Below are 13386 nucleotides of genomic sequence, written 5' to 3'. Positions count from 1 at the left end.
AGTGCTGAGAAATCGATAAAGACTCCTCTTGTTTAGAGGATAGCACCCCCCGCCCACAATTGAATTTCATGAAATAACTCCACTACAAAATTTCATTTAATTGAACTACAATAAGATTATAGAAAAATGCTGTTCTTCCAACTACAGTAGAACTCCAATTATCCGAATAAAATTGGACCGGACCCAATTCGGTTGATGAAATATTCGGCTTTGATGAAAATTAGGATTATTAATCCATAAGCATTCATAGAGTGATGGTCTGTTATAAAATTGAAAAAAACAAAACAGGTGGAGAAGTATGAATTGATTGATTGATTGAGTACTTTATTTATGTAGATTACAATATATACTGTCTTATACACTTATATACAATAGCTTACAATACAGCAAAATTGTAGATGAATTTACATGATATAGACTAAGAAAATAATTATTGAACTGTATATGATATGAAAAAGCAATTTGTAATATAATAACTATAGATAATAATTATATTGTCATGCATCTACATAAATTGGCGGAGCTTTGGACATATCAATGTCCATTCTTCGGAAAGAATATTAAAAATATCCTCCCCACTAACTCTCTACCAAAATTGAAGAGAGGTGGATAAGAGAAGGAAAAGGAGGAGGTAAAGGAGGACAAGGACGAAGATGACGAGAAAGAGAATGAGGAGAGAAAAGGGGAAGAAAGGGAAGAAAAGAAGAGAGAAGAAAGAAGAAAGAAGAAAGGAGAAAGAATAAAGGAGAAAGATGAAAGAAGAAAGAAGAAAGAAGAAAGAAGAAAGAAGAAAGAAGAAAGAAGAAGAAGAAAGAGGAAAGAAGAAAGAAGAAAGAAGAAAGAAGAAAGAATAAAGAAGAAAGAAGAAAGGAGAAAGAAGAAAGAAGAAAGAAGAAAGAAAAAAGGAGAATAGTAGCTTGAGGAAAAGGAGAGAAACAACAAATATATCAGATAAAATATGATGGGAAAAATGAGACCGGGAAGAAGGGGACTAAAGGAAGAAGGATAGTTACAACGAAGAAGGAAGGCGAAAAATATGATGATATTTCAAGTTTATAGTGCAATATGATATGTCTGAGTTGGCTCAGCATAATCTTGTCTCTGCCGAATGAAAACTGATTCCTAGCTGTTCAAACTCCGCTATCTCTCAGCAACGTGTGAAAGGCAAATAATACGACATCAGAACAGCGTGGGGTTGCTTTATAGATAAATGATGAATTAATCACAATTCACACACACACTCCTCCAGTAAACTTTGAATAATAAAGAATAAATTTTCAATAACAAGAAAGAACAACGTTGGCAAATTCGCCGATGAACACTGGGTTTCTCCAAGAAATCTGAGGAAAAGTCATCAATATTTTATCCACTTATTCGACGAGAATCACGCTCCAACAATGTAGGCTATTTTACTTGGAATCTGAGTTATTATAGAATTTATAAATTGAAAAAATTCTGTAGTAAGATTCACTTCATACTGTCAGAGTTCCTTGTATGTGACATCGATGTTTCCTATCCAACCAATGTTGACAGACGGATGTAGCAGAACAGACTCGGTACAAAATAAGTTGAATGTCTTTAAACTGATTTTATTTTATTTTTTTAATTTTGTTGGACTGTTTTGTTTAGATGGAGAAGAGTTAATTATAGGGAATAACTAGTACCCTTGTTATATCTATACTATAATAAATGAAAGAACTGGCTTATACACGTACGGGATAGAAAAAATATGTTTGCACCATCACGTCTGAACTACTGGACTGATCAACTTGAAATTTTGCATATGGTTTCCTAATTAGCCGAGGATGGTTATAGGCCTATTTTCAATTCTTCAAGATTTCATTACATCAAGTTTTCAGTTTATCAAGTTTCAAAATAGACCCTTGTGCAGCACAGGTTACACGCTAGTTTTTAATAGAAATACAATTAGTTTCGACATTATTTTGTCATTCTCAAGGGTCCTTTTCACGAAACTAGTCGTGTTTAAGTTGAAAATATTACAAGGGTAGGCTACTAGTTTAATAACTAGTGTAATAATTACACATTCGAAAGAGTGGGAAGCTTCAAATATATTGGTTCTATTATCACAGAAGATAACGATGTTGAAGTTGATATAAAAGCAAAAATAGCTACAGGAAATCGATGTTATTATGCACTTAGCCAATACTTGAGATCCAAAACACTGTCAAGGAAAATTAAACAACAAATCTATGAAACTATTATAAAGCCAGTTGTGTTATACGGGGCAGAAACCTGGGTTTTGAAAAAGAAGGATGAAGACCTACTGAGTATATGGGAACGGAAGATTCTGAGAAGAATATACGGTCCAGTATGTATTGATGGAGAATGGAGACTTCGTTCGAATCAAGAGCTGCGTGACCTGTACAGAAAACCATCTATTGTACATGAGATCAAATTGAGACGCTTGAGCTGGTTGGGTCATGTAGAAAGAATGAGCGATGAAAGAGCCGTTAAAAAAGTTTTCAGAGAAAACCCAGGCGGAAGAAGGTTGAAAGGACGTCCACGCAAGCGCTGGCTGGAGGATGTGGAAGATGATCTCCGGAAAATAGGCGTTAGGGGATGGAGACGCAAGACTGCCGACAGAGAGGAGTGGAGAGGCATTCTTGAGGAGGCCAAGGCCCTGGATGGGCTGTAGTGCCATGGAGTAAGTAAGTAAGTAGGTAAGGCTACTAGTTATTTTCTATATTTAAAAATTTAAGTAGCCCTTTTGGAATTCTCTATTTGAATCGAATATATTTTTAATTTTATGTCGTGGTGAAGTGTGGACAGTAATGTCCACTCTACCACTGTACAGTACCACACCATCACCACGAAGAATTTGAGTGGTGGTGATGAGAAGAGAGACTTTTTTAAAGGAAATGGAGGAATGTTCTTTTAATGAGTTTTTAGAGGTTTTCAGGGATAGAATAGAATAGAATAGAATTCATTGAATCACAATAAACACTCTATAATGGAGCATTGCTCAGTAGTATGTGACATGTCAAAAAATTATTTTATTTATTTTCTATTTATTTATTTATTTATTTATTTATTCATTTACCAATTCACTAGAAATTTACAAAATAACACTTATCAACTAATATACATTGGTGTGGCTGGAAAAAGAAGCCTTGAGCTTCAGCCACGAGTTCGAAAATAATATTTAGGCCATATGAGGAAAGAAAATTGATGAAGCAAGTATTTCTAGATAAATAGTGATTTTATGTGGAACGAGGCAGATACATTATTGAAGATTAAACTTTAAACGCGATTTTCATCACACGATTAGCAGTAGAACCAAGTTGCAGTAGACTAAGAGAAAATGTTTTTCAATTGTTTTTATTGGAGGATATTGTACTGCTTTGTTTGGATGGAATAGAATGACTTTTCCATTTTATGATGTGGCGGAGTTTGGACTGTAATGTCCACTCTACCACTCGAAATCCCTACCATCATGAATATCCGACTGGAGTTCATGTGAGTAATTGTTGAAGAGTAAATATTTTAAGAGTAATTGAGTGATGAGTAATTCGTTTTATCGGGGTTCGTTATATCGAAACTCCACACTTCATTGTAGATTGTTATACCATGTAAATGTCTGAATATAATATCATATTATAATGTATAATACCATGGAAATAGTATCCAAATTCATTCTTGTATCTACTTCGGATTTGTAACTTCTTTGAATTTGCATCCTGCTCTTTGAAACTGTATTTTCTCTTTGGTCATACTCAACTTTGCATAAATACGAGTATTATTTCTTTAGTCTGTATAGACGTGAATCTTTCCTTTTCCAACTTTAATTTTACTACTTTTTTATACAATAACTCTAAATCTAGCCACAATTCTACATACAGTTCAACATTAAACTAAAAACTGTCATCCGCCAAACTATAATCTATAATACGAAGGAAATAGAATCTAAATTCATTCTTGTATCCTCTACAAATTTTGTATCTTCTTTTTCATCTTTGAATTTGCATTCTCTTTGATTTTACTCAACTTAGAATAAATATACGTATTATTTCTATAGTCTGTATAGACGTGAATCTTCCCTTTTCCACCTTCAATTTGCTACTTTTTTATACGATAACTTCAAATCCAACCACAATTCTACACACAATTCAACATTAAACTAGAAACTGGCATCCATCAAACTATAATGTATAGTACGAAGGAAATAGAATCTAAATTCATTCTTGTATCCTCTACGAATTTGTATCTTCTTCTTCTTCTTCTTCTTCTCTTCTTCTTCTTCTTCTTCTTCTTCTTCTCTTCTTCTTCTTCTTCTTCTTCTTCTTCTTCTTCTTCTTCTCTCTTCTTCTTCTTCTTCTTCTTCTCTTCTTCTTCTTCTCTTCTTCTCTTCTTCTTCTTCTTCTTCTTCTTCGTCTTCTTCTTCTTCTTCTTCTTCTTCTTCTTCTTCTTCTTCTTCTTCTTCTTCTTCTTCGTCTTCTTCTTCTTCTTCTTCTTCTCTTCTTCTCTTCTTCTTCTTCTTCTTCTCTTCTTCTTCTTCTTCTTCTCTCTTCTTCTTCTTCTTCTTCTTCTTCTTCTTCTCTTCTTCTTCTTCTTCTTCTTCTACTACTACTACTTTGAATTTGCATCCTCTTTGATTATACTCAACTTAATAATAGTGTAATTTGACTTCTGTTACCAACCTTGAACTTACTGTTTTTCGTTGATTATGTATTTCAATGTAAGCCGTTTTGGGTGTAACCCGTGGCTTAATTTTGTATATAAATTGTATTGTAAATATTTTTGATGAATAAATATATAAATATAAACTTAGCATAAATACGCGTATTATTTCTAGTCTGTATAGGCATGAATCCACGGTATTTAGATGAAAACGGTAGGGGCCACGAAATGTGTGCGCAGTGGCCAGCCAGCTAGATTGCGTCATCGCCACCAACCGACGTTTTTACACCTAGTGGCAATTTATGAAACTTATTTATTAAAAACAGATCATTGGATATAAAATGACGTCAGCTACGCCGGAAATTTAGCACAACCATGCTCGAGACACCTACCGTCTTCTTCTATATACCGTGCATGAATCTTCCTTTTTCACCTTTATTTCCAATACAATAACTCTAAATCAATCCATATTCTACATACAGTTCAATACAGATCTAAAACCCGTCATCCAGCTCACCAACCTTCATGCAAATATCGAATACGTCAAACACCCAATTGTTACTTTCCACTAAACGGTACCTGTACCACGGTAACTCGAGAACCTTATCTTTCGCCATTATTTTCCATTATTTCAGACACCGATTCCCGCATCTGAACAAAAAATAGCAGCTACAACTCAAGCTTTAACAATGTTATATACCCGGTTTCCTTTTATCTGTTAGTTGTGTTGCAAGCCCGCATTTGAGGGAGGAAAGAGAGATGGAGAACAGATATGGAGAAAAGGGAGATGGGATGTGTGCAATATCTCATATTGATTTTTACCCGTACATGGTCTTCGAAAAGGGGCGTTTATATGCCCTGTTGTGTCTGGTGGGTGTTTCAGGATGACAGGAGGGTTGCGGGGAAGTTGTTTCTTCGATGTTTCGGAAATATTGATCCCCCAACTGGCATGTCAGGTTGCTAAGGAGGGGTGGTTGAATATATTTACCCCACTGTTCATGAAGAGAGATGTACAACTTCGAGCATTCGATCCAAGAAGTGGCTGCATGTAACTGATCTGTTTTGATCAGAACATTACCGTAATTTTAGAATTTGATTTACTTTATCTAATTTCAATAACGAGGGAAACGTTTCAACACTATTGATGATGATGATGATGATGTAGTTAACAGGCGATGAAATTGAAACAGGATATAAACACTTGGATAATGAGTAATTGTTTTTTTCTAGTGATAGCATCTCATTGACCGATCGAAGTGAGGTCTAAGATTCAAGTCGACGGTTTGGCATTTCTGTTTAAATGTTTATATGTTGCGCATTTACGGCGGAACGCGGTAATAGATTTTCATGAAATTTGACAGGTATGTTCCTTTTTTAATTGCGCGTCGACGTATATACAAGGTTTTTGCAAATTTTGCATTTCAAGGATAATATAAAAGGAAAAAGGAGCCTCCTTCATACGCCAATATTAGAGTAAAAATCAGACTATACAATTATTCATCATAAATCAGCTGTCTAGTGGACTATAATACTACCCATTCAAAAACATCGAACATCTTGAAGATGTATCATTCCATCAACGTTAGTATACAGTTGAATATAATACTACCCGTTCAAAAACATTGAACATTTTGAAAATGTATTTTTCCATCAACGTTGTAGACAGTTGCAGCCAGACCTGATAACAGCGTTCGCACTCACATTCCGGGACGACACGTCACGGTACGATAGAACAGAAAGCTCTATGTTTATTTAGGATTGTTTCTAGACATTTTAAATTGATTAATTATTTATTAATTTTTGAGAAAAAATAACAACAGGTCAATGTAACTTACTGAGCGCGAGGTCTACTGCTCACAGAACTACTAGTATTCTTCTGACTTGTATGCTTGCTTGCTGATACTTCTGTATTCCTAATCTTTCCCATTCGTAATCTAGAAGCTGAGCCTATGAATGCAATATCACGTCCTATCATACTCATACTTTCCTTCAGCCCTGCCTATAGTGAGGTCCACGTTATAATGACAGTATTTGATCAACTTTGGTTTTGCTATCCTTGTCTATCATTCGACAAAGACGGTGGTAATATCCTTTTCTAGGTCCACAACGATGACAATTATGTTTTTGACAGTGTAGAAATATAATTAGTTGATGCAGAGAATCGGCATCGCTATTCTTCTATCTTTATTCACTGTCATTATAACATGGCTTACCTGCCTATTACATGGGAAACCATAGTTGGCAAGGTATTTTCCCCTTTTTGTTCCCAGAATACCACATCATTTTAGCAACTTCGTGTTATTTTTTATTGAGTTATATCATAGAGAAACAATAGCGTGAGTATCCCATGGTATAGGGCGTTTATGTCGCAACTTTTACTGTTATCTCAAGACGATTACTGTAGATTATTGTCGATTTTTACTGTTTTGACCGGGTAAGAGTGTATGAACGGCACAATATGAGAGACTACCAGTGTCAGAAAGCTTCACAGGAAAGAACTACGTGGACTATCAGCTTGAGATGACAGTAAAAGTTGCGACATAAACGCCCTAAACCAAGGGATATCTACTTATGCTATTGTTTCTCTATGGTTATATTTAATGTAACTGTTGTTGTAATTGTCTTATTGTATTTCTTTACTTTGTATTCATTGTGTGATGTGAATAAATTGTATTGGATTGATCTACAGGCGTTTTTATTTGTCAAGAGATGATTGAGCTGTGAGCGAAGTATTTTTTATTCAAGTGTGAAAAAGTATGAATAATTTGTTTCTATTCAAGTATTTTCAAAGGGCTACCGTACTTGGAAGATTAATTAAAAAGAGCTGAAATAAATTTTATAATTTTAAATTATAAAAGATATAATTATAGTCTCAACATGGACAAAAGAGGTAGTCAAACCCTTGACTCCCTCGAAGTCGATCTGTATAATGGTTCATGGTTCATAATTGTTTATTGTTTAATTGTTTATAATTATTGGTAAATTCATGTTGAGAAGCGATTTGATTTCGTATGGTCGCGCTGCTTTCGATAAGTTTTTGATTGTTTTCATCAATCAACCTAAATTTTCAACACATATTCTTATAAACTTTATAATATTATTTCGGAATATTCTTGCTAAAAATGGGTGACTGTGATTCAATTTACAAATTAATTCAGACTACCTCTCCAATTCCTAAGTTTGTAAGTCTACCAGAATGTAATGTATAGCAGTTTAGTGAAATAAACAAGTCATTGTGTGCTTACGTACGTTTCTCTTTTATCCGTGAATTTTATCAGTAAAATCTTGTAGTCTGAAGTCGGATTTGAACAAATACGTTTTACCAGAAACTGAACAACTTGGAAAAAATGAGGAGCTCCTAATTTTTGATAATTAACACACATCCTAAGTCAGCTTACTCTCGACAAGGTGAGAACTCTGTAGGAAAAAGTTGAAATCGGGGAAAAGAAAAAATTGTTAAGGAAGTCGAGTAGGCTGTTTTTTTTTTACTTTCAACACTACCTATGTTCAGGAAAAAAGAACATGTTAAAGATTTTTAAGAGCATTTTGATGTGCAATCATCAAGTCCTATAAATCGCTCTCACTCACACTATCACTCTTTCACACTCGCTCTCCCTCTCACTCGCTCTCTCTTTCTTTCTGTTGCACACACTTCCTTTTACTCAATCCTTTCCTTTCGCTTGATCTACATATTTTATTTTCTGCCATAAACTCTGTTTGGTTGAGTTGAAAAATAAAAACTTTTTGCTACCGTTACAAATAATGGTTTGCCGTTGAACAATTAAATTAATATTGCGGTAAATAAGTGATAGTTAAATTATACATGCTACTGGATATACAATTCTGGAGTGATTGTTTTGCTAAACAATTTTATTATCTAATTGAATGTTTTTTAATCAATATTTATATAACGTATTCTTAAAATAATGCATGAATGAATAAATGTTATATAAACATATTAATTGATTGGATATGTATTTGTTTACTAGAAATGATAGTTCAGTTTGAATGCTACGGGAACCAATCAGAACATATTATTTTTAAAAAAAAGCCTCCATCTCTGGTTCTTTGGTTAGCTGTCAACCCATTTAAACATGGTTATAATTTTAAGGCATCGTGCAAGCGGGCCAGAATGATCTGATACCTAAACTAAATGAAATTTGAATTCAAAATGAATTTCTAATGAGCTACTGCTGTATTAAAACATTGGCTACATTAGCTTTTCACGTTCCGATACCATCCCATTCTGAGGTTTAATGATCTTACATTTTGCAATACACAATTTATAATATTATTCCCAATGTTGATCAGAGGTGTCCACAGAAAAGGGGGGTTCTGACGCAGAATCGTGTCATTGAAATTCAATTTTTGGGGGGTCCCAAAAAAGGTCAGCATAACAGTGTTTAGAATGACCATATTGACATTTTATGGGTTTCTAATAATTATGGCTGAGGTTTTTTCTTATTTGAGGGGGGGTCCATCCTTGGGCTTAGGGAGGGTCCACCCCTGTGTTAGTTACACTTACAGCAATATATATATATATTGAAAAAACCAAATGTGCATCGTGCTATATAGTAGGCTAGATGTAAGATTTATGCCATATAGAAGATGAAGATTCACTTCAAATTGTCAGGATTAATAGAATGGAAAGCATTGATGTTATTCAAAAGAAATTCTGACAGTAGAAAGTAATTCACAGTGGAAGCAGTATAACCATAGTTAATATAAACGAACAATTAAATCTGAGATATAACATTAACAAAAGGAGACTTTTATTGCATATTGCATCATAATTCGTTGGCAGTTGCAAGAGCAATTTATTCTCATTACTTTCATACACAGTAGATGAAGGAGTGGAAACAATAAAAGGAATAAACATATTATTTGTGGAAACATGAGAGGCGTGAAAGTATTAATTCAATAGTAAATTATCACTTTGCTTGCAATAAATTTTGCCTGACAAGGAGCCTGAGAATATTGAAGTTGGGCACACAGCGCTTTCTCTTGAGGAGATTATGAACTAACCTAGCTAGAGCGCGAGAATTTTAAAAAGGTGCAACATGATTATTTTACCACAAATATAAATATGAGATAGAATGTAAAAACCTTGAATAGTGTGAATTGTGAACTCTTGGAATATATTTTCTAAATGATCTTTCCATAGCCTACTATTTCTTATAATTTTAGAAAAAATAGCGAAAACTTACTGAGTGGAGCATTTTACAATGTATTCCCTAAATGAAGCTGTTTTTTGTTGTAACGAATTCTGTTTTATCGAATGAGGACGTTAAATCGTTGATCCCGGCTGATATATAACAGTCGTAAGGCTGATCGAGGCTCATGGATGGCTCAAATTAATAATATATTCATCCTAGGTGGACCTTCCCGTTAGACTCTCGTCCCCATTGAGAGAAAAGTCTACATAAATTTAGTTTTTAAAAGGTGTAAGTCTTAAATTCACATAAAAACTGAAATGTGTTATCATATTCTGTACACATAAATATACTTGAATGTGGGCTTATTGATAGAATAGAAAAAACTTTCTTGAAAATATCAGCCAATTCTTAGTAAAAAAATGTACGGTAACTAAAATATCAACATTTTAAATTCACATCTTCCCAGTTAGGTACCTTGTACATATAGTTTACAATGGATTTTCTTTCAACTCTGACAGTAATTGCAATTGCTGCAGTTGTAATTTTTGAACAACTAGCCTAACAAAAGTCAAATCAAAAGGAAAATCTAGTTTGTCCATGGTTCATTTAGTTGTCAAGTATATATTAATGTGTGAATACTCCCATAACAACCACAAAAGTACAAAGTTAGGTACCCCAATTGACTGCATTTGTTTTGTCTCAGTTCGATATTGTCACAGTAATAAAATTCTATTGAAAATAGAAATTTTGAAATTGGGAAAATATTGGAATAAGTGACTAAATGGAATGATAAAATAATTTTATTGGAACCAATAAAATATTTTCAAACAAATTGAACAATACAACACCTATAGAAACTTCAATCAAACAAACTATATACTAGCTCTTATCCTGGTGAACTGAGCAATATTGTTCTTCATTCTAATCAATGGATTGATAGCAAATTGATTTTATTTGAAACGTACTGAATTGAACTATTCCAGTAAATGCAAAACTCGTTTACAGGCAATAAAATATTACTACAGATGGAAATAAATTGGATACTGCATTTGTTCATTTAGAACTCATTTATTTATTCATAATATACAAATACAATCCAGGTAAAAACAACAGGTTCAAATGCTAATTAATAATTATTATTTACAGCATTTAATTGGGATTTTCGTTTGATAATAACATATTAATGTATTATATTTTCTTAACCAAGTGGATTTTAATAGTATTTATAATAAAATCATCTTGCAATCATCAGTGTTCACAATTTACAGTAGACGAAAAAATTATCACTGACAAAATACTGGTATAATTCAAACAATGTATTTAGATAGGCCTACTTGAGGCTGTATATTGTTTTCTATGATGAAATAAAAACACATTATGTCGTCTTCTCTTCTGGGATTGTGTGTGGACCATTGTGTATTTTTATTATTTCATAAAAGTACTGGAATAAAAACAGCTCATCAGCCAACTGTAGTTGGATAATTTGAATGGATATGTTGTCTTATAGGTCTTATGGGTCTTTCATTATATACTGATTTGAAAAATCTCAAATTAAATGGAGAGTTAAATGTGAATAAGTTGATACCGTACTCATTAACTTCTCACCTAGGATTGAATTGAATGAATTTGAAACTTTAAAATTGGTACCTAAACTAGTCGTGTCTGAGATAAAATAATATAAGTTTACTATAATAAATCTTTGTAATTAAATTCCCCTACAAAAAATACTTTAAAGATAAATCAAATTAATGAATAATTGAAAGTAAATTATTAAATTTTTTGGAAAATTTCATAAAATTTGAACTCAAATTGATGTGTTTCTTTTACTTGCTTCATTATCACATTATTTAATCATATTTTTGGTGAATATACAGTTTTCCTCAACTAATCAATTATAAATTTAAAGGTTCATTGGTTCATACAATTTAAAGATTAACAATAATAAAAGACTACAATGATTGTAGTTTCACAAAGATATCAGCATTCAAACTGGATGGTTTTCCATTGTTATTCAAGTTCTCTTTTTATCTCATTTGAGTGGAGACACCGTTTGCGGAGACATTCTTTTTTACAATACTATTATCTCAAAAATATCAACTGTCATCCCTATCACTGCATATATTTCTAAGATATTGTTAACTGATATTTGAATTTGATTGTTGGGACGTTCATTTCTTGAAAAATGGCTCTACTGGGATGAGTCCGAGGTTTGCCCATAGCTCCTCGGATCAAACAATTCTGTAAAGTGAAAACTTTCTTCAAATGAGTATCATAAATGCACCACCCCACACCTCTAAACAGTCCAAATTTTTTGTTTTAATCGTATCAGAAGCCTGATAATTGAGAATCTAAAATCAAACTTTGCATAGATGGGGCGAAGCTCCTAAAATTTTTACAGTTCTAGGACTTATGACAGTTGATATAACTTATCAATGACTATTCTAGGTATAAATTTGATCAAAATCGTTGGAGCTGTTTTCTAGAAAATCACGAAAACCCCTGTTTTTGACAACATTTTCGCCATTTTAGCCGCCATCTTGAATTGCATTTGATCGAAATTGTTCGTGTCGGATCCTATTGTAAGGACCTCTAGTTCCAAATTTCAATTCATTCCGTTAATTGGGAGATGAGATATCGTGTACACACACACACACACACCCACACACACACATACAGACCAATACCCAAACCCACTTTTTTGAACTCAGGGGATTTTGAAACGTATAGAAATCTAGGGGTACCTTAATTTTTAATTAAGGTACCTTAATTGGGGTACCTTAATTTTTTTCGGAAAGCAATACTCTCCTTACTCATGGTAATAGGGCAAGGAAAGTAAAACACTAGTCAAGGAAAGTAAAACATCAGATAGTCAAATTTATTACAGAGATAGCCTATAGTGTAAGTGCAGTCCATTTCAAATGATCGTCCAACATAATACCAAGCTATTTTATTGATTTTACTTTTTCTATTTCTGGACATATGCAGTTTGAAGTTTCATGACTTTCAGTACTGTGCAATTTCAGTTTTAAATTTGAGTTTGGCTGTCCATTTTCATTTGGAGAGAAGGTGGTGGAGTTGGTTTATTTGTAATTTAAAGATAAAATATGGCGTTAATTCATATAATGTAAATATCATACCGTAAATTCTGAATACCTACTAGATTTCAAACCAGGTAACTCTTCGGAACATGGCTTCTCAATTTCCTTATCAGATATGTTACTTCGGTTATACATATCTATCAACGTGCTGGTCCAATGTCAGTGATCAGTCTACCATGAATCCAAGGAGCGCCCGCCCTACCTGAGGCCCGCCAAAGGAGGCAGACCATGCCTCAGGATGCACAGAACTTTATGTGTTTTCTATTCATTCATGCTCAGTTTTTTGGCTCTAAACCATGAGCTCCCCTCTTCAGCAGACCTCAGCACAGCCATTTGAGCATCTTCATGCTGTGCAATGAGAGTGTTGTATCGTCAGCAAACAGCAGGGCTTTTCCATCCATAAGGTTATTTATGTAAATGAAGAACAGCAGATGACCAAGAATTGCCCCTTCAAGATTGGATAATTATAATAAAGAATATAAAAAAATACTTGC

Source organism: Nilaparvata lugens, chromosome 13, assembly GCF_014356525.2.
Source record: "Nilaparvata lugens isolate BPH chromosome 13, ASM1435652v1, whole genome shotgun sequence".
Classification (NCBI taxonomy): domain Eukaryota; kingdom Metazoa; phylum Arthropoda; class Insecta; order Hemiptera; family Delphacidae; genus Nilaparvata; species Nilaparvata lugens.
Note: the sequence above shows the minus strand (reverse complement) of the source record.